Source organism: Callithrix jacchus, chromosome 3, assembly GCF_049354715.1.
Source record: "Callithrix jacchus isolate 240 chromosome 3, calJac240_pri, whole genome shotgun sequence".
Taxonomy (NCBI): Eukaryota; Metazoa; Chordata; class Mammalia; order Primates; family Cebidae; genus Callithrix; species Callithrix jacchus.
Window position 1 is genome coordinate 56,911,028 of NC_133504.1, and position 18,702 is coordinate 56,929,729.

General features: G+C 41.7%; 1 protein-coding gene across 2 annotated transcripts in view; it reads left to right on the forward strand.

Moving 5' to 3' along the window:
• MAML3 (mastermind like transcriptional coactivator 3) overlaps positions 1-18,702 on the forward strand; it is a 459,954-nt gene that overhangs the window by 112,731 nt on the left and 328,521 nt on the right. The gene's annotated exons all lie outside the window — the stretch shown is intronic.

Sequence of the window (18,702 nt, forward strand, 5' to 3'; positions counted from 1 at the left end):
AATGGTTGCATAATGAAGTCCAGAAAACCTGAAAGATTATGTCTATAATTCGCCAGGTTTTCAAACTGTATGTGTAGAGAAGAATGAAGTTTTCTGTGAATATTTTAAATTAGATAATGAGATCACAAGTTCAGTTAAATATTATTTATCAATCAAGAGAGCCTAGGTGATGGTATAGTAAAAAAGAACTCCAAATCTTAGTGGTTTAAAGCAACAAAAATTTAGTTCTTGCTCATGTTTATTGTGGGTGGGTAGGGAGAAGAGATTCTTCTACTTATTGTTACTCAGGGATCCATTCTTATAAAACCAGCCACGATCTCACACTGGTGGTTATGGTGAAGGAGGGAGAGCTCCAGAGGGTCTAACATCAACAATTTAATGTGCCTGCCCAGAAATGGTTCCCCTCACTCTGCTCACAACTGTTTTTTTATTTTTTATTTTTTTATTTTGAGACAGAGTCTTGCTCTGTTGCCAGGCTGGAGTGCAGTAGCGTGGTCCCAGCTCACTGCAACCTCTGCCTCCTGGGTTCAAGCGATTCTCCTGCCTCAGCCTCCTGAGTAGCTGGGACTACAGGCACACACCACCATGCCCGGCTAACTTTTGTATTTTTAGTAGAGACAGGGTTTCACCATGTTGGCCAGGATGGTCTTGATCTCTTGATCTGGTGATCTGCTTGCCTTGGCCTCCCAAAGTGCTGGGATTACAGGCATCAGCCACTCTGCCTGGCCACTCACAATTTATTTCTCAGAACTCGTCACGTGATCCAGTCTAACCACACAAAAGCCAGGAAGTACAGCTCTACTATGTGCCTGAAAGATAATTAGAAATATTTAGATAATAGCATGAATAACTCCCGTTTTTTATTATTCACTCAGGGTTTTTAGAGGACATTTATATTTCATATTGACTTTGGAAGCATAGAGAATATTCATGTAATTCCCCTCCCTTTGCATGTGTTATTCTTTTTCACACCCACCAAAACATGTTGCTTTGCTTAACACTGGAAGACTAGGCCACAGCAATTAAGGGATAAGTGGTTCTTTTTTCTCTAAATATAAGATAGAGAACTTGCCCGTTGTTTATAGCTCTTCAGCTGCTCTTACCAATACTTCAGAGGCTCTTCTGATGGGTCGGTGAGGCTCGAGGCCGCAGTCCAAGGGCTGCCCCAGGTTTACTTTGAGTATTGCCACAGTCAGGATCATAGGGAATCAGTACGGGCTTTATAAATTTTTTCTAACAAATTAGAAAATGTGAAAACATTATATAATAGCTGCATTATTTTTTATGGTGAAAAGCTTCAAGGAGCATAAATGTCCAGCCATAGGGCATTAGCTGTGTAAGTTATGGTATATAGAGAAAATAGAATACATATAATCTTTAAAATTATATTTTAGAAGAATATTTTAGGAAGTTGAAAAAAATGTCCCATAAATCCATTGCTAAGTTTAAAAAAAAAAAAACAAAAACAGGCACTAGAACAGAATATGTAGCAGGTTCTCTCTCTCCCCCTTTTTTTTTTTTTTTGAGACAGAGTCTGGCTTTGTCACCCAGGCTGGAGTGCAGTGTTATGATCTCAGCTCACTGCAGCCTCCACCTCCTGGGTTCAAGTGCTTCTCCTGCCTCAGCCTCCTGAGTAGGTGGGATTACAGGTGCCCGTCGCCATGACTGGCTAATTTTTGCATTTTTAGTAGAGATGAGGTTTCATCATGTTGACCAGGCTGGTCTCGAACTCCTGACCTCAGGTGATCCGCCTGCCTTGGCCTCCCAAAGTGCTGGGATTATAGGTGTGAGCCACTGTGCCTGGCCCAAATTCTGTTTTTTAAAAAATACATTAAAACTGTGAAGAAAAACACTAATATGTGAACATGAACAAGGCATATCTTTCTCTCTGTGGTGATATTATGAGTAGTTTTTGTGCTTTTTCCTTTGATTTTTCTTTCCTTTTTTTTTTCTGGTTAAGTAAGCAGGCATGACTTTTGTTGCACATAAGGAGATACGTAAATATCTCTGGCCTCTGAAGTGTGTTAATTTCAAGTAGCTTGCATGGTGTTACTTCTTTTAGGTGAGTAGTTTGATATAAGAGGCACACAAATGACTCTCATATGTCTGTGGTGGAATGAGCCTGGTGCCAAGACAGAAATTCAGAAACAGTGCTCCTGTGGACTGGGAGACAGTTTGACGTCAGTTCACACATGTCCAGGCATAAGCATTTTACCATTTCTTGCCCTTTCTTCTGCTGAGGTGTTGTATAGATCTTCCATGGCATTTTGACTTGACATTTCACAGCTGCTGCAAATCCACTAAGCAGGGACATGACACAGGCACTTTGAGGCCGCTGGTAGCACATTGGTTTGTAAAGAGATGCTAAATTTGCTGAGATAGTGAAAAACTGGCATGTATTTATTTTGGGATGATACTGACTCTTGTGAAATAAGGGCCCATTCTGGAAGAACTTGTAACACTCATTCATCTTGTGTTGTGCACCGAGCTATAATGCTACAGCTGTCATCCACTTTCAGTGAACGATTGTCATATTGTCAATCCACAATAATACGAAACAATTTCCATTCCCCATGTTGAAGCATCGCCATTGTAATATAATTCAGTTCATATTAACAATGCTTTGATGACAATTCCTTTCCACTCCACCCTTTAAGCCCTCCCTCTCTCCTTTTCTGAACCAAAGGGAAATGTATTTTGACAATATATCTCCAGCGTTAACAGTTTTTTGCTTTTAAAACATCTTGGGCCCATAGCCCTCATTGAAACTGCTGAGAACACACCAATCTACTTTTTTTTTTTCTTTCTTAGAGAACTATTTTGGGATTAGGTAGTGCCTTACTCAGGAGAACGGCAAGTATTTTTACCCATTTGTCTTATTTATTCTTAAAACATCTGTTGGCCCGGTGTGGTGGGTCATGCCTGTAATCCTAGCACTTTGGGAGGCTGAGATGGGCAGATTGCCTGAGCTCAGGAGTTCGAGACTAGCCTGGGCAACATGGTGAAACCCTGTCTCTACTAAAATACAACAAATTAGCCAGGTGTGGCAGTGTGTGCCTGTAGTCCCAGCTACTTGGGAGGCTAAGGCAGGAGAACTGCTTGAACCTGAGATCAGGCCACTGCACTGCAGCCTGGGCGACAGAGCAAGACTCCATCTCAAAAAAAAAAAATCTCCATGAAAAATGAATGGGTATTATTTATTCCCTTTTTATCAGGAGCACAGTTGGAACTCAACTCTCTTGGCCTTAGATGTATAATCTTTTCATTAAAAGATGCTGCTGATTTTTCCTGGTACTACCAGTGATGTCAGCCACTATTTACATGGAGGAATTAACTACCGGAATGAATTTATATTTGCTGATTTTCCCTAGAAGGGAAATTGGTTCTATGTATGAGTCTTCACTGATTTTCAAGGTACTTTTCTGTCACAATAGACTATTTAAAACTGATTGAGAGTGTTGTCTTTGTTAGACTATTCCCAAGAGCTAAATCTAGGTGGGCATGATTGATCAGATTGAAATATACTGTGAGTACCTGTGTAAGCTCTCCAGGGGCAGTGCTGCCATTTTTAAATAAAATTTTTTTTGTGACTGGCCACTTTTACTTTCCTCGTTTTTAAATTCTTTAGTAGCTCAGATACTTGCCTAAAAACATGTGGCAGAATGTGGGGATATGGAGAATTTGAGGAAGGGAAGAAGCTGAATGTCAGAAACCACCAGAAATTTTTGGAAGGTCATGAATCCCCCAGATGACTGCTTGGAAAATGCTACAGTATTGCTTTCCTGGGGCCCGTTTCTCCGCATTCCTATACAGTAAAATTCAGGACTTTTAAAAGAGCACATTCCTCAAATATAGGAAAACAGATTTAATCTGGATGAGGAAAAGAATTGTGTTTGGGATCCAAGAGGTGAACAGAGCCGTAGGTAAGTGAGTCTAGATAGATTTAACAGACCTAAATGTCTCCTATTCTGCATCCATAGTGAAGACTTGAGAAATAAAGAGAGAAGAGGGGTGAGAAGCAGAGAGGAAGGGAGAGATACATTCATAGAATATGCATGTCCTATTCAATTTGTCATGTCCTTAGTGCTATGGTGCATCTGGGAACAGTCCCGAATTTGAATGGCTTGTCTCTTTGTCCCTATAGGTAGACCTTTTTTTTTTTTTTTTTAATCAGATGTGGGTCCTTGTTGCTGGCTTGGGCAGCATGGTCACTGAGTGTATAAGGGCATTATGTCACTCAAGTCTAAATGCCTCAGACACTTGAAGTATAAGACTCACCCAACATCTTGGAACAGGAAGTGGAGACCCTGCCACTAACTGAAGCTTCAAACTTCCTATAAAGTTTGTGCCCAGGTTGGCATGTTTCCAGGGCACCAGAGCAGATCTCTCTCCTCTAGCAGTAAGCACCATGGGTCCACAGGAAGCTCCGCAGTCCCTTATACATTTTTATCCATAGCCAAATCCCCGCACCACTGTCTAGTCACATGGCTCCTGTGTGACAGGGTCAGACAAATGATACATCAATCTTATTTTTAACTTTGCCACTTTTATTTTATTATTTATTATTTTTATTTATTTATGTTTTTTGAGATGAAATGTTGCTCTGTCACCCAGGCTGGAGTGCAGTGGTGTGGCTGAGGCTCACTGCAGCCTTTGCCTCCCGGGTTCCAGCAATTCTCCTGCCTCAGCCTCCCAGGTAGCTGGGACTACAGGCACGCACCACCATGCCTGGCTAATTTTGTATTTTTAGTAGAGACAGGGTTTTACCGTGTTGGCCAGGCTAGTCTTGATCTCCTGACTTCATGATCTGCCCTCCATGGTCTCCCAAAGTACTAGGATTACAGGCATGAGCCGCCGTGCCCAGCCTAACTTTGCCACTTTTAAAAGGGAGGCTCTCCCTAAGACTGGGGAGTGTGTCGGGGGGAGGGACAAGTGTGAGACATAGCGTTGTTAAGCGTGGTTTGTTCATAAGGCTGCCCTTTGTGGTACAGACAAGCTCTGCCAGCAGCCTTTAAAGCTACAAGTTACCAACTGCAAGCATAGATTTTATATTCATTCACTCATTCACACATCCACTCATTCACTAATGAAATGGCTGGGTACCGGGTCTGGAGTTGGACACTTAGGATTGAATCCCAGTTCTGCCATTTCCTGGCTGTATGATTTGTGTACATTACAACTTCCTACAGGTCTCAGTTGCCCTGGCTGGAGTGCAGTGACCCGATTTTGACTCACAGCAACCTCTGCCTCCTGGGTTCAACCTCGTCTGTATCAGCCTCCCAGTCAGCTGAGATTACAGGCCTGTACCACCATGCTTAGCTAATTTCTGTATTTTTGGTAGAGCTGGGGTTTTGCCATGTTGGCCAACTTGGTCTCGAACTACTTGATCTCAAGCAATCCACCCACCTCTGCCCCTCAAAGTGCTGGGATTACAGGGGTGAGCCACCATGCCTGGCCTCTTGTCCACTCTCTATTCTCTTTCTTCCTTCTTTACCTTCCTATCTCTAGCCTACTCCATGAAGCCTGAGCTAGCAAAGGCATGCTTATCCAGTGGTATGCACATAACCATTCTCATTCAAGTTATTGCTTCAAGACCCACTCATAGAATGTGTAATTTACCTCTCAAAAATTCAGATACCTCTGTATGCATTTGTATAGAAATGCTTGCATATTATTGGAGTTATTAGAAATGACTCCCATCTATATAAAAGAAAATAAAATCTTACTTTAAATGTCAGGAATATAAGAGTTTTTAAAATGTTCACAGTGTGTCATCCAACAAAATGATTCCTTGGTGTCCTCTATGAAAGTTTTTCAGAGACAAGCAGGATGGATCAGACACTTGCTAAATAGTAATTGTAGTTCTGTTCTCTCAGGGACTTGAGTCGAATTAAATGTATTAGTTCAGATTGTCATAACGTCTCAAGAATAGAAGGAGGGTAATATTTTATGTTTATGTAATAAGTGAAAGAAGTCTATTATTATGCATAATATATATATTTGAATCCTATTTAAATTGGCAAAGAGTTCATTCTTGACACTGATTCTCCTACTCTGGCAAGATAAGGTCAGTAGGAAAGACATAAATATGACAATTACTCTGTGTGTAATTTCACATTTGCATTTTCTACAAAATTATGATGTCCTTTTGTTCATCACTGTACCCTGTATTGTCGATTTTTTGAAGGGGTGTGCTTTGAAGTTTCTAATTTCTGTTGAATGTAACATTATAATGTGGCATCCAAAGACTAGAAAAGAGGGACGGACAGATTGGTGGATATCAACCGTATAAACCTTGTGTCGAAGAGGGAGCGTTGCATTACTTGATGTCAGGTGGGAGGAACCCTTGTCCTCTACCTAGTGATGAGTTCTTGTGAGTTCCATATAGTGTTTGAAGACTGCACTTGATGAATACCTTCCTCTCTGGAGTTTAGGCAGTTTTGAGGTGTGTCCCCAGAGTACACAGTATATTTCTTTGTTTTCCTTTGCCTCCCACTCAATAGCCATTCGCTCTTTCAGATGGTTGGAGCTGCCCTCAACACTACAATGGAATAGAAATGAAAATGGGAAGGCATTCCTGCCATCAAGGATTTTGTTAGATGACTGTCTCTCTCACACTTCTTCTCCCATGTGTCTCTCTTATGAGACCAGATATAAGTAAATACCTATAAAGGAAAAAAGTCAGAAGTCAGTAGCACCCCTACCCCTTTCCTGGGCCTTTTTACCCCTAAACCCTCTGCTGTTGACTGCATTCTGGTCTCACCAGTCTGTCCTCCTGTGTCTTCGTGCACTCCATTTTCCTCATTACTTGTTTAGTCTCTGTGAGTGTGCCTTGTTTGCCCATTCAGTAGTAGCAAATGAGTTGACCTTTGAACTTCCTGTGTATTTCCATTTCTTTGTTGAGGGGTGGGGATAAGAGGACAGGTTGATAGTGGTGATAATAGAGTATCTTTTCTCTTTTTTTTCTTTTGAGACAGGGTTTCACTCTGTCGCCAGGCTGGAGGGCAGTAGCACATCTCCTCTCACTGCAACCTTTGCCCTTCAGCTTCAAGAGATTCTCCTGCCTCTGCCTCCTGAGTAGCTGGGATTACAGGCACACACCACCATGCCCAGCTAATTTTTATATTTTTTAGTAGAGACAGGGTTTCACCATGATGACCAGGATGGTCTCGATCTCTTGACTTCATGATCCGCTTGCCTCACCCTTCCAAAGGGCTGGGATTACAGGTGTGAGCCACTAAATTTGGCCTATCTTTGCTCTTAAAAGATAAAAGAGGCCTGGCGCGGTGGCTCATGCCTGTAATCCCAGCCCTTTCGGAGTCTGAGGTGGGTAGATCATGAGGTCAGGAGTTTGAGACCAGCCTAACCAACATGGTGAAACCCGTCTCTACAAAAAATACAAAAATTAGCTGTGAGCATGGTGGTGCTTGCCTGTAATCCCAGCTACTCAGGAAGCTGAGGCAGGAAAATTGCTTGAACCTGGGACAGAGGTTGTTGCAGTGAGCTGAGATCACGCCACTGCACTCCAGCCTGGGCGACAGAGTGAGATTCCGTCTCCAAAAAAAAAAAAGAAAAGGAAAAGCAAAGGAGAAAATCTCAGGCATTTTACAGCAGTGCAGTAGCACCCGTATCAGAGTGGCTCTTGTTGTTTTGTGTGTGTTACTCTGGGACAATCCACTGAGGTGCCTGTTTGTCAAATACATGCCTGGCCCTACATTCAGGCAGCACTGCAGGGCAGTATGAAATACAGAGATGGAATGAGAGAAGCAGTGGCAATGCCGTGTCACCAGCACAGTTAGGGTGGGTGGGCTGTACCTACAGTGCTGTGGGGGTCAAGAGGAGGAGCAGATAACGAAAGCTTCTGGGAGAGGGGACGTCACCTTCAAGGTCAGGGGTCTGGTGACTCAGAGAATGCTGATGCTTCTGATCAAGGTATGTTTAGCTCCCACACCACTCATGACACAAAAATAACAACTACTGTATGTGGCCACCTGGAGCATGGTTCCATGGCTGTGAGCTGCAGGAGTGAGTGGGGCCATGGATTTCTACTAGAATGTGCCCAGATGACCCTACCAGGGAGCAGTCCTGCAGGCAGGTTGGGACATGATGGATTGTCATCCAAAGCTTCAGTGATGCTTCCTGAAATCGCTGAGACTGGTGTGGTTCTCCCCTTGGAATTTACTCTTCTTTCCATCATTCCCTTGGTCTTCAGCCCAAGAAAGTCATGGCATTTGGTTTAATTTGCCTTAATTTGTCTTCGTATTGTTCCTGTGCATGCAGAAGTTGCCCTGTCGTTGCAGCTGTCATTTCAAGAGCACCTTCATGAATAATAATAGCCGGGCTTGCAAATGCTAGCTTCTGTTCTCTGTGTTTTATGTAGACTAACTCTTTTAATTGTTTTCATAAGTCTGGGAAGTAGGGACTATTATCCTATTTTACAGATGGGGAAACTGAGGTACAGGCATTCAGTACTTATCCAGAGTCACACATGTAGTAAGCAGCAGAGCTGACATTATGGACCCAGGCAGTCTGGCCTAGGAGCCATTGCTCTAAATATGTGTGATACTTACTCAGGACATACAGTTATCATGTTTGGCCCTAGGAAGTCAGGGAAGGAAAACGTATAATACTTGACCCCAGTGGAGAAAAAAGACACACCTATAAAAATATCAGAAGCCAGGTAGGATCTCTCCATACTGATGTGCTGCCTTTTTTGTTTGCTTTTAACAGTCTAAATACTTTTCTTTGGAGCCGCAAGAGGTGCACCATTGCCAACCAGCTGGGTGACCTTGGACAATTCATTTCACTCCCTGCCTTATCTGTAAAATGCAAGTGTGGGATCAAATTATCTTCAGGGTCCCATCCAGCTCTGAGTTGTTTGGTTCTGTGGTTTGGGAATGTTTTTTGCATAAAGCACTTGGCAGCCTTAGAAACAGTCAGCTCTTCCAAGTGTATTTCTCTCTGACTCTCTTCTTCACCCATGTAGAATTTCTGAAGTATCCTGTGATCTTTATTAATCACACAGGGACTGTCATCTTCTCAGACTAGTGGAATGGCTAAGGTGCCCTCTGCAGAAGATATCGTAGCTAATGTTCTCATTACTGACTAATTGGCGAAAGAGACTTCTCTCACATTGCATTTAGGCTGATTGATAGTTTTCTATCACCTGATGGGTGGAATGGACAGCCAAACCAATTATCACCGCAAAGAGAGCCCCATACAGCAGAGCAGTGCAGCTCGAGACAAAGGGCCTTTATAGATTATGTCTAATCAGGATGCCTGCTGAGAGTTTGTTAAACAAAATGATTTTCTGAAAAGTACAGTTTGACATGCATTGACATACATGTACCTTAGGGTCACATGTAACTCACTGGGCCTTGTCTTATTGAAAGCAATGTGTTTCTGGTTGTGTAAATATGGATAGCCTGCGTAACTAGCTAGCTGTATAACTAACACTAGTTAGCTTTGTGCTGAGTGAAGATGTGTGTTTGTTTGTTCAAAACTGAAGCTGCAGGCTCCCATGAGTCACATCATGGGAGACATGCTCTACTTAGATGGAATCTTGTAGACATAGGGCATTACTCACATTCCTTTTTGTATTCATTTTCTTTTCATGTTGCTCAGGCTATTTAAAAGAAATAATATTCAGGTCACTTGCTTAGTCATTTAAATTGAGTCCATTTCTTTGTAGCTAATGCATTAATTTATTGAAATCTCTGTTCAAAGTGCAAACTCCAGTTTTAGAGCAGAAAGATAATAATGTGTTAAGGATTCATGTTAAAACTGAACCCAAGGAACTTCTTGATCACTTTTTAGTTTGTTTTTTGTTTTGTTGCTGTCTTTTTTTTTTTCAAGCAGAGAGTCAGAAGTCATTTATAGTGCTTCTCTATACACAGTCTTGAGTTTGAGATTTTCTGGGAAACAAAAAATCAGGGTTCTTAGTGCCTCACTTTCCCAGTAATCTACTGAATTGTGTTATACAATCGTCAGTAGACTAAAAGATAGCAGTGAATTAACATAGGATCTTATACTTCTATTTCCCCCAAGCAGGGCCACAGTGATATCAGCTGGGATCCTTGGAACTTGTGACAATATCAGTGTGACATAAACTCTTGTGTTGAAGCAAGTGTCAGTACTGGAAAGTGGGACTGGGGAGCACAGAGCACTGACCCTAACAGCAGCAGGTACCATAGTGTGCTTCTGAGCCATCGTCATCTTCAAGGGGTTTTCTAAGATACACACCAAGAGTTTGATTCTAGAGACTAGCTCTAGGAGACCAAATTTTGGGAAAAGAAGTGAGAGAAAACATGATTATTTTTGTAACTTAACAATTTTTCAGTAAATTATTCTTGCATGGCTACTGAATAGAGGGACAGAGGAAGAAAGGATATGCCACTTGGAATGGGAAAAGGAGGGCTGGAGGACAAGACTGGCTGTGGTTGAGGTAGAAAATAGGCTGCTGTTCTTCTCATCCTCTCCTGAGACGTCTGCTCCAGGAGATTCCTGCTGGAGCTGTGCTTGGACTCTCTGGCACGCCGTACAGTCTACACTGAGCCATCAAAGAGGTTGCAGGAGAGGTGCTGATCTAGCTCAGCACCCGATTTGAAAGGGTCATTGTGTGGCACAGCAGTGTCATGGCTGTTTTCATGGGGGCAAGTTTTTAATCGCAGTAGCTGTTTCATCCTCCCTGTAGTATTCTCCCACGGTGAAGACGGAGCCAGTAAATACTCATGTTCCTGCGTGTTGGGTGACGGAGGTCTTGCTTTACATCCTTCTCCCCAGCTGCTGTGTCCACCTGAGGCAAATGTATCCAGGAAAGCAGTGAGGCAGGCAATGACAGGGGCCATTGGTAGACGTTCCCTTTCCTCATTTTAGTACATACTGCATCAGAATGGGCCTCATGAGCACGAGCAACTACACATGCTTGTTATTCAATGAAAACCTTGACTGACGCTATATGTAAGCTCAGTTAACAGCAGAAGTACTGTTAACAACAGAATAAGGCTGTAGAACAGAGGCCAGTCATTTAGAAAAGGAATCTGTCCCAATCCTTACTTTCCTGTATAATCCATTCCCTTTCGTGGATAGGCTTTGTTTCTGGTTTGAGTTCATCTCAATTCATTCTCAACTATGCTGTTTGTTCTCCTATGAACTCCCTAGTAAGAAATATATCAGGATAAAACTCTAACCAAAAAGTAGACAGTGTGTTCTGAAGAGAGAATTAAACTAAAGCCTTACCCTTCTACCTCAGGTAGAGCAATTTGGTGCTAAACCTTATTAGTGTTAGCCTTTTTTTTTTTTTGAGGCAAAGTCTTGCTCTGTTGCCAAGGCTGGAATGCAGTGATGCAATCTCGGCTCACTGCAATCTCTGCCTCCTGGGTTCAAGCGATACTCCTGCCTCAGATTCCTGGGTAGCTGGGATTACAGGTGCATGCCACCACGCCCGGCTTTTTTTTTTTTTTTTTTTTTTTGTATTTTTAATAGAGACAGGGTTTCGCCATGTTAGCTAGAATGGTCTTCATCTCTTGACCTCATGATCTGCCCACGTGGACCTCCCAAAGTGCTGGGATGACAGGCATGAGCCACTATGCCCAGCAATATTAGCATTTTAATGGAAAGATCTGTACATATATTCCCTGGAGGTAAGGACATGGTTTGTCTCCTAAAAGCCCTATTTTATTAAGTGATGATTGCAGTAATTATACTCTTGGATAAAACAAGGAGGAAAACCTGGGTCCTGTGTTCAGGTATCTTATTTGGACAGTACCCTGTTGATTTCACATATTTGGAACATGAACATTCTGTTTTTCAGGGTTTCACCTTAGAATTTCCTTGGCTTGGCCAGGCATGGTGCCTCACACCTGTAAGCCCAGCACTTTGGGAGACCTAGGTGGGTGGATCACTTGAGGTCAGGAGTTTGAAACCAGGCTGGCCAACGTGGTGAAACCCTGTCTCTACTAAAAATACAAAAAAATTAGCCAAGCATGGTGGCAGGCACCTGTAATCCCAGCTACTGGGAAGGTGAGGCAGGAGAATTGCTTGAACCCAGGAGGTGGAGGTTGCAGTGAGCTGAGATCATGCCACTGCACTCCAGCCTGGGCGACAGAGCAAGGCTCTGTCTCAAAAAAAAAAAAAAGATTTCTTTGGGCCATATTGTTGGACAACTAAATACATTTTTAGCCTCTGTCTGGTAACTGTTTTCCAGTGGGGTTTGTAGATGTTGCTTTGCCTGCCTCTACCCATGTATACCTTCCATCAGTATGTTATTTGATTTGGTTGTATATTATTGACTAGAACTTCCTGGAATTAGACAAACATGGAGTCAAACTACGATAAAATAATAGTAATGCCTTCGTTGTTACCTTCCGTTCAAATCCAAAGCAAGACAAAAATTTAGTAACTGAATAGTTAAATACTGAAAATCACAGATATCTTTGCAGAGCTAATAAACATCAGAGTTGGTTTGAATCCCGATACTCTGATTCCAGAACTCAGTGTTCTTAACCACTGTGCTATACGGCCTCATGGAGCATCTGGCACAAAACAGACATCAAGTGTTGATGTCATTCAGGAGTTGAGGTGCTTCTCAGGCTGGGCTTAGAATGATCAGATGTCATTCGGGAGTTGAGGTGCTTCTCAGGCTGGGCTTAGAATGATCAGATGTCATTCGGGAGTTGAGGTGCTTCTCAGGCTAGGCTTGCCCAACCTTTCCTTCTAATCCTCCTTTTTCAGTATTCTACCCCTCAAACCCAGTAAAACCATTCTTGCCCATACCTCTTCCCACTCCATCTCTTTTTCAAGATACATGTGAACATTGTATATGAAAACTTCAGTGGATTAGTAAGAGTTTAAATTTCTTAGGAATCTACTCCGTTTCTGTCAAAGTCAAATCGCAACCAGACTATCTCACATCAGATGTTCATTTATGAGGGATTAACTTCCAGGTTGAGTCTAAGGATCAGTTTGTATTTAGCCCATCTCTTCCATAGGCTACTTTGTAAGCTTTAAAGAGTCCTGACCAAGAACACAGAAACCCTGGGTCCTTATCTTGCCCCGTTCCTAATTCTTGTCTGGCTTACCTCATGGAATTCTTGTGAAGGAGATAGAAGCCTTTCGTAAACCCTTGGGTGCCATACAAAGCTGTTGTTGTTGTTGTTATTATTATTATTATTATTGCTATTGGTCCACACTGTGAGAAGAGCAGTACATAATGATGACTTTCAGACCCACTGCAGGGTGGTTAGTCTTCAAAAAACAACTCATTTATGTTCAGGCCATTGTACTTCCAAAGGTGGGCACATTCTTTAATACGCCTCACAAAGATTTTAAAATACGAATTGCACACTTCTAAAAAGTCTCAAAGCACTGCTTAATGCAAGCAGACATTATTCCCTTGTATGCCCAGTGTCATGCCATCATTTGAACCTCTATTCAGTCCTTACACGTACATTACTTAATCCTTTTGATAAACCTGTGTGGTGAGTACTGTTGTTATCCTCATTTCATATATGTGGAAACTGAGAGCTTAGGTGATGTACCCAAGATTACAGAGCTAGTAAGCATCAGAGTTGGTTTGAATCCAGGTACTCTGATTCCAGAATTCAGTGCTTTTAACCACTGTGCTATACGGCCATATGAAGCATCCAACACAAAATAGACATCCAGTGAGGTGAACAAATGCCATTCGGGAGTTGAGGTGCCCAACTCAAAGGCTGGCAGGCCCAGCCTTTCCTTCTGATCTTTGTTTTTTAGTATTCTACCACTCAACCTGGTAAAACCATGCTTGCCCATACCATACTCTTTTTGCTCCATCTTTTTTCAAGGCTGACCCCTTCTCTACAAAGCCTTTCCTTGCCCCTCTGGTTTTGCATGAGCTTCTTCCTTTTCTAGATACCTACATTTTGTATTTGGAAATTAATTACGGCCTCTATTCTTGGTCATCTTTTCATGTGCTCATGTCATTGCCACAGGGCATAATTATAAACGGCATGGAAAAGCACTTGCTGTTTGTTTCCAATAGTTCTTGGTGCAATGATGTTCATAGGATGTGTTCAATAAGTGCTTCAAGTCTATTGATTATGTGCAATCCACATAGGAAGAGGATGTTCAGCTAGAGCCTTATTCTTATATGCTTTTGGAAATTCTAAAACGAACTCATGCTCTGAACACCCATTCACGGTTAGAAGCTGGTGGCTTTTCCCAGGAAACACAGTTTCTTCCTTTCTACAAACTTTTGGCCAGAAAAAAAAAATCAACTAGTGCAGGACAGCCGAAAATGATCTTTGAGGGAGAAGCAGCCAGTTCCAATCTCTCATTTTTTTAAACTAACAATGAGAGATCTTTTCCAGTGGTAGAAATGACATAAATTCAATGTAAAAAACTTTGGAATTTATCAAGAGGTATAAAGGCTGAAGAATAAAAATTGACCATATTTCTAGATGTCTAGTAAGCTTAAGTCTTTAGTAACATACTGACAAATGCCCTTCAGAAAGTTTGTACCAATTTACCCATTTGTACCGTCGATGAGTATATGAGTCTAATACTTTCAGTGTCACATAATGTGTAATAACGTTTACTTTCAGATAACTTACAGCTTTAATCGTCCAAGAACAGTACCCAGCTGCTTAGACTTGATGAAGAACTGAATGGAAGTAAAATAATTTGAAATGTCTGGTTTACTAGAACCAATTAACAATTTTGTTTTCCTTAAAAACAAGAATTTCAAGTCTGAAGTTTTCATTCAGGTTAAAATCAGTCTACATTCAGTGCTAGAGGTTCAACAAATTCGAAGACAGGCCGTCTGCTACAAAGATAGGCTGGAGCAGCCACTTTTAATTTTGCCTGAATTTTATCACTAACTGTGATAAAAGGGTACTTAACCTCTTTTAGCTTTCCTTGCCTTGTCTTTGAAAATGAGTGGGTTGAACTAAATTATATCTGAAACCATTTCCAAGTCTGTGATTCTAGAAGCATCAATCTAAATCTACATGGATGCAACCAGAGCTATAGGAATACTGTCTAGTGGGGTGGGAAGATGAAACGTGGATAAGACAGGTGAATTTGAGGCTAAGTAGAGTTAAGATCCAAGTTTCATATTTTCTTTGGAAAAATTTTTATTTATTTAGTGGTTGCTAGTTAAGACCCTTGGCCAGTCAGCCAAGGCAGACAGAGACTGCAAGTTAGTTCCAATCACTGGAAAAGTTGCTTCCAGTAACAGTTGGGGGTGAGGGAGAAAGCAAGGCTGGAAATGGAAATGTAGGAGAATTTGAGCATAGCTCAGAGCACAGAGAGATCACCCTCAGCTGAGAAAGAAGAAATTTTTCAGATGCACCTTGGCAGGCAGAAATGGTAGAAGGAAGTTTCTGATGAAGGTAATCTTGTTATTCCCAAAATACCATGATGACTAACCCCACGAAAGTTTAAAATGTATGGATAAAAGTTTCCATGCCACTACAGAGTTATTATAAAATTTAACTTAAATCCCACGTCAACAAATGTCAGTCATTGAAAATCTTTGTATAACCAGTATTGCAAAACCTTTGCTGATGGATTACTTATTTGAATAAAATTTAATATAGCAAAATTTCAGTGAAGGAGATGGGATGGGCTCTTGGGTTTGTTGTCTATCTTCCAATAACTCTGTAGTCTCCTCACATACAGTCACAAACTTCCTCGGAGTTGGAAGCCATATGAAACTTTTGTTCTCTGCAGCAGTCTATAAGAAAAAATTACTTAGTTCATTTTTAAATATTTATTCTTTCTATAATAATATTATACACACAAAATCTCAGCTTTGACCCTCAGAGGAGAGCCGAAGGTCCAATGTTCTGATGATTTCATATGGACATACACTGGCTGTTATTTGAAGAATAAATATTTAAATCATAGAATGAGTAAGCATTGGAAGAATAATGATGGCATTTTCTTTGTTGTTAATCTATTTGTGCCTGAATTTGTTTTAAATGCCGCTTCACAATTTTTTTCTAATATAATGGGACTAAGGAGAGTAGTCCTAACCAGTGGCAATATCAGAGGACAGGGGTGTGACCGTGGTAATTTAGTGCAAGAGCACAGCATCAGTACAGTCTGTAGCTGTTTTCTGGTGGGTTTTAATCTCTACTGTCACTGCCTATCACAAGATAACTGGAGCTCAGGTTTTTCAGATGGTATTATATGCTGATGCTGTGTTACCAACCTCTGTAATTTCTGAGTTTCTCATTATCAAAGGTGGGAGCCTCATCTCTGCTTAACACAGCAGTGCCTGGAGAGGTAGTAATGATGATGATTTTTACCATCCCTGGGGTTTAAACTGTCTCTTCTGTTATGAGGCTTGCCCAGTGGCAGGGGGTAGCCTCAGAACTCCCTTCCCCTGAAACACTTCGTTGGCAGCATTTGGAAGCCTGTAGTTGTATCTCCACCAGCCGGGAGACTGAAATGGAGAGCCAAAAAGGGAGGAAGGAGGTGAAATTCCTAGGAAGTAGAAGGGAAAGGAGTGAGAGGAGGTAAAGGAATCTTGAATTGTCAGGAAATACAGAAGCAAACCCAGGTGGAAAAGAAAAGAAAAACAAAAACATAGGAAGAAAAGGAAAAGGTGGGAGGAGGTGGATGGACCTGAGGATGATGTGCCTTGGGATATTTCGAGCCTGGCCTTTATTTTCTTCTATCCAGTTAATAAAAGTGAATTTTGTCTTCCTGTGGCATTGATCTTCATCTCAGATAAGACTTTCCCCAGATAAGTGTTGAACAATTTAGGGCAGGCCTACTGCCAAAGCTGGTGTTGGTTGTCCAGTGCCCTATGTGTGGTAGTTTATCAACAGCTGGTTGTAATTTAAAAATAATCGAATCCCCTGTCTCCAAGGAAGCTTCCATGAAGTCACTGATGTGTGGTTGGTGGGGCATTTAAAGATGAAGAATGCAGTTATCCTGAAAATGGGAGGGGAGGAGTGGAATGAGCCATGGACAGGAGGGGCACCAGAACTGAAGGAGTAGAAAATAATTGGAAGGGAAATAAGACACAGAGAAACCAGGATGGGCAGAGAGAAATGTGTGATTGGGGAAAAAAAGATCCTTACCTCACCCTTTTTGTTTCTTCCTACTCACAGAATGTTAAATGCACTCCCAAATGAAAATAGTGTGGATGTGTGAGTGGCTGTCACTCACACAGAGGAGGGAAAAAACTCAACTTATTTCATCTTCATCATTTTATTTTGTCAGCTCAAGCAGAATCCTCCTTAAACTATCCACAGTAACTTTGGTTAAAATACAGGTATATGGCCAAAAGCTTTACATATATTTATTTTGTATGAATTTAAAAAAATAAAGTAAGTTAGCTTCTTTGCTTATGATAGTTTTGAAAGAAAGATATACACATTTCCTAAGCTGATATTAAAAATGACATTTATGCCAGCCGCCGTGGTGCATGCCTGTAATCCCAGCTACTCCGAAGGCTGAAGTTGGAGATAACATGAGCCCAGGAGTTCCAGGCTGTAGTGCACTATGCCGGTCAGGTGTCTGCACTAAGTTTGGCATCAATATGGTGACCTCCTGGGATTGGGGATCCACCAGGTTGCCTAAGGAGGGATGAACTGGCTCAGGTCTGAAACAGAGCAGGTCAAAATTCCCATGCTGATCAATAGTAGGATTGTGCCTGTGAATAGTCACTGCACTCCAGCCTGGGCAACATTAGCAAGACCTTGTCTCTAAAAAATAAATAAATAAATAAAGTGACATTTATGTAATAATTATGGGTGACTTGTTTCAGTCTTTTTAGATGACACATGAATTGAAATGATAGATGTAATATTTACAAATAGTATTATGCTTACTAATATAGTAATAAGCTCTCTTTTTCTGTAGTTTATCCCTAATGAAATATTTTCTCAAAATTTTCCCTACTTTAAACAATTTATTTCTGTGCTACAATACAAGGTGAAAATTAGATGGTAATTAATCTAGCAATAACAATTAACAGTCACAAATTCAGTTACCACACAAATAGGAGTGGGCCGGGCTCGGTGGCTCACGCCTGTAATTCCAACACTTTGGGAGTCTGAGGACCGCGGATCACCTGAGGTCAGGAGTTTGAGACCAACCTGGCCAACACAGTGAAATCCTGACTCTCTAAAAATACAGAAATTGCTGGATGTGATGGCAGGTGCCTATAATCCCAGCTACTCGGGAGGCTGAGGTGGGAGAATCGCTTGAATCTGGGAGGTAGAGGTTGCAGTGAGCCAAGATGGTGCTGCTGCACTCCAGCCTGGTGACAGAGCAAGACTCCATCTCAAAAAAAAAAAAAAAAAAAAGAAGGAGCAGATGTACTTAAATCCAAATGGAAGCATGAAGCATGGATATCACCCAGAGAGAGAGAATTCAGCATTTCTCTTAGTTTGTGGTCCTTGAGGCATAACTGTTAAGTGGAAAACAGTTGTTCTAATTGCAGTGGCAGTATTCAAGGGAGGAACCATTGCTGGAAGTGGCAAGTATACTACTTTGAGTTGGGAAACTCACCAGTAGGGATCAGTTCCCTTTTCTCTAGTTGAATCAGTGTTGCTGCTACACTGCACTGAGCAAGGTTTGGTTTTACTGACTGACTGAGAAGATGGTACCCGTCCCCTTGGGCCAAGAGCAGGTGTACCTGGGCAGTCTCTGACCATTTAGCTGGGTGCTGTGGTTCTGCAGCATGTCTCACCTTGCAAAATCGTG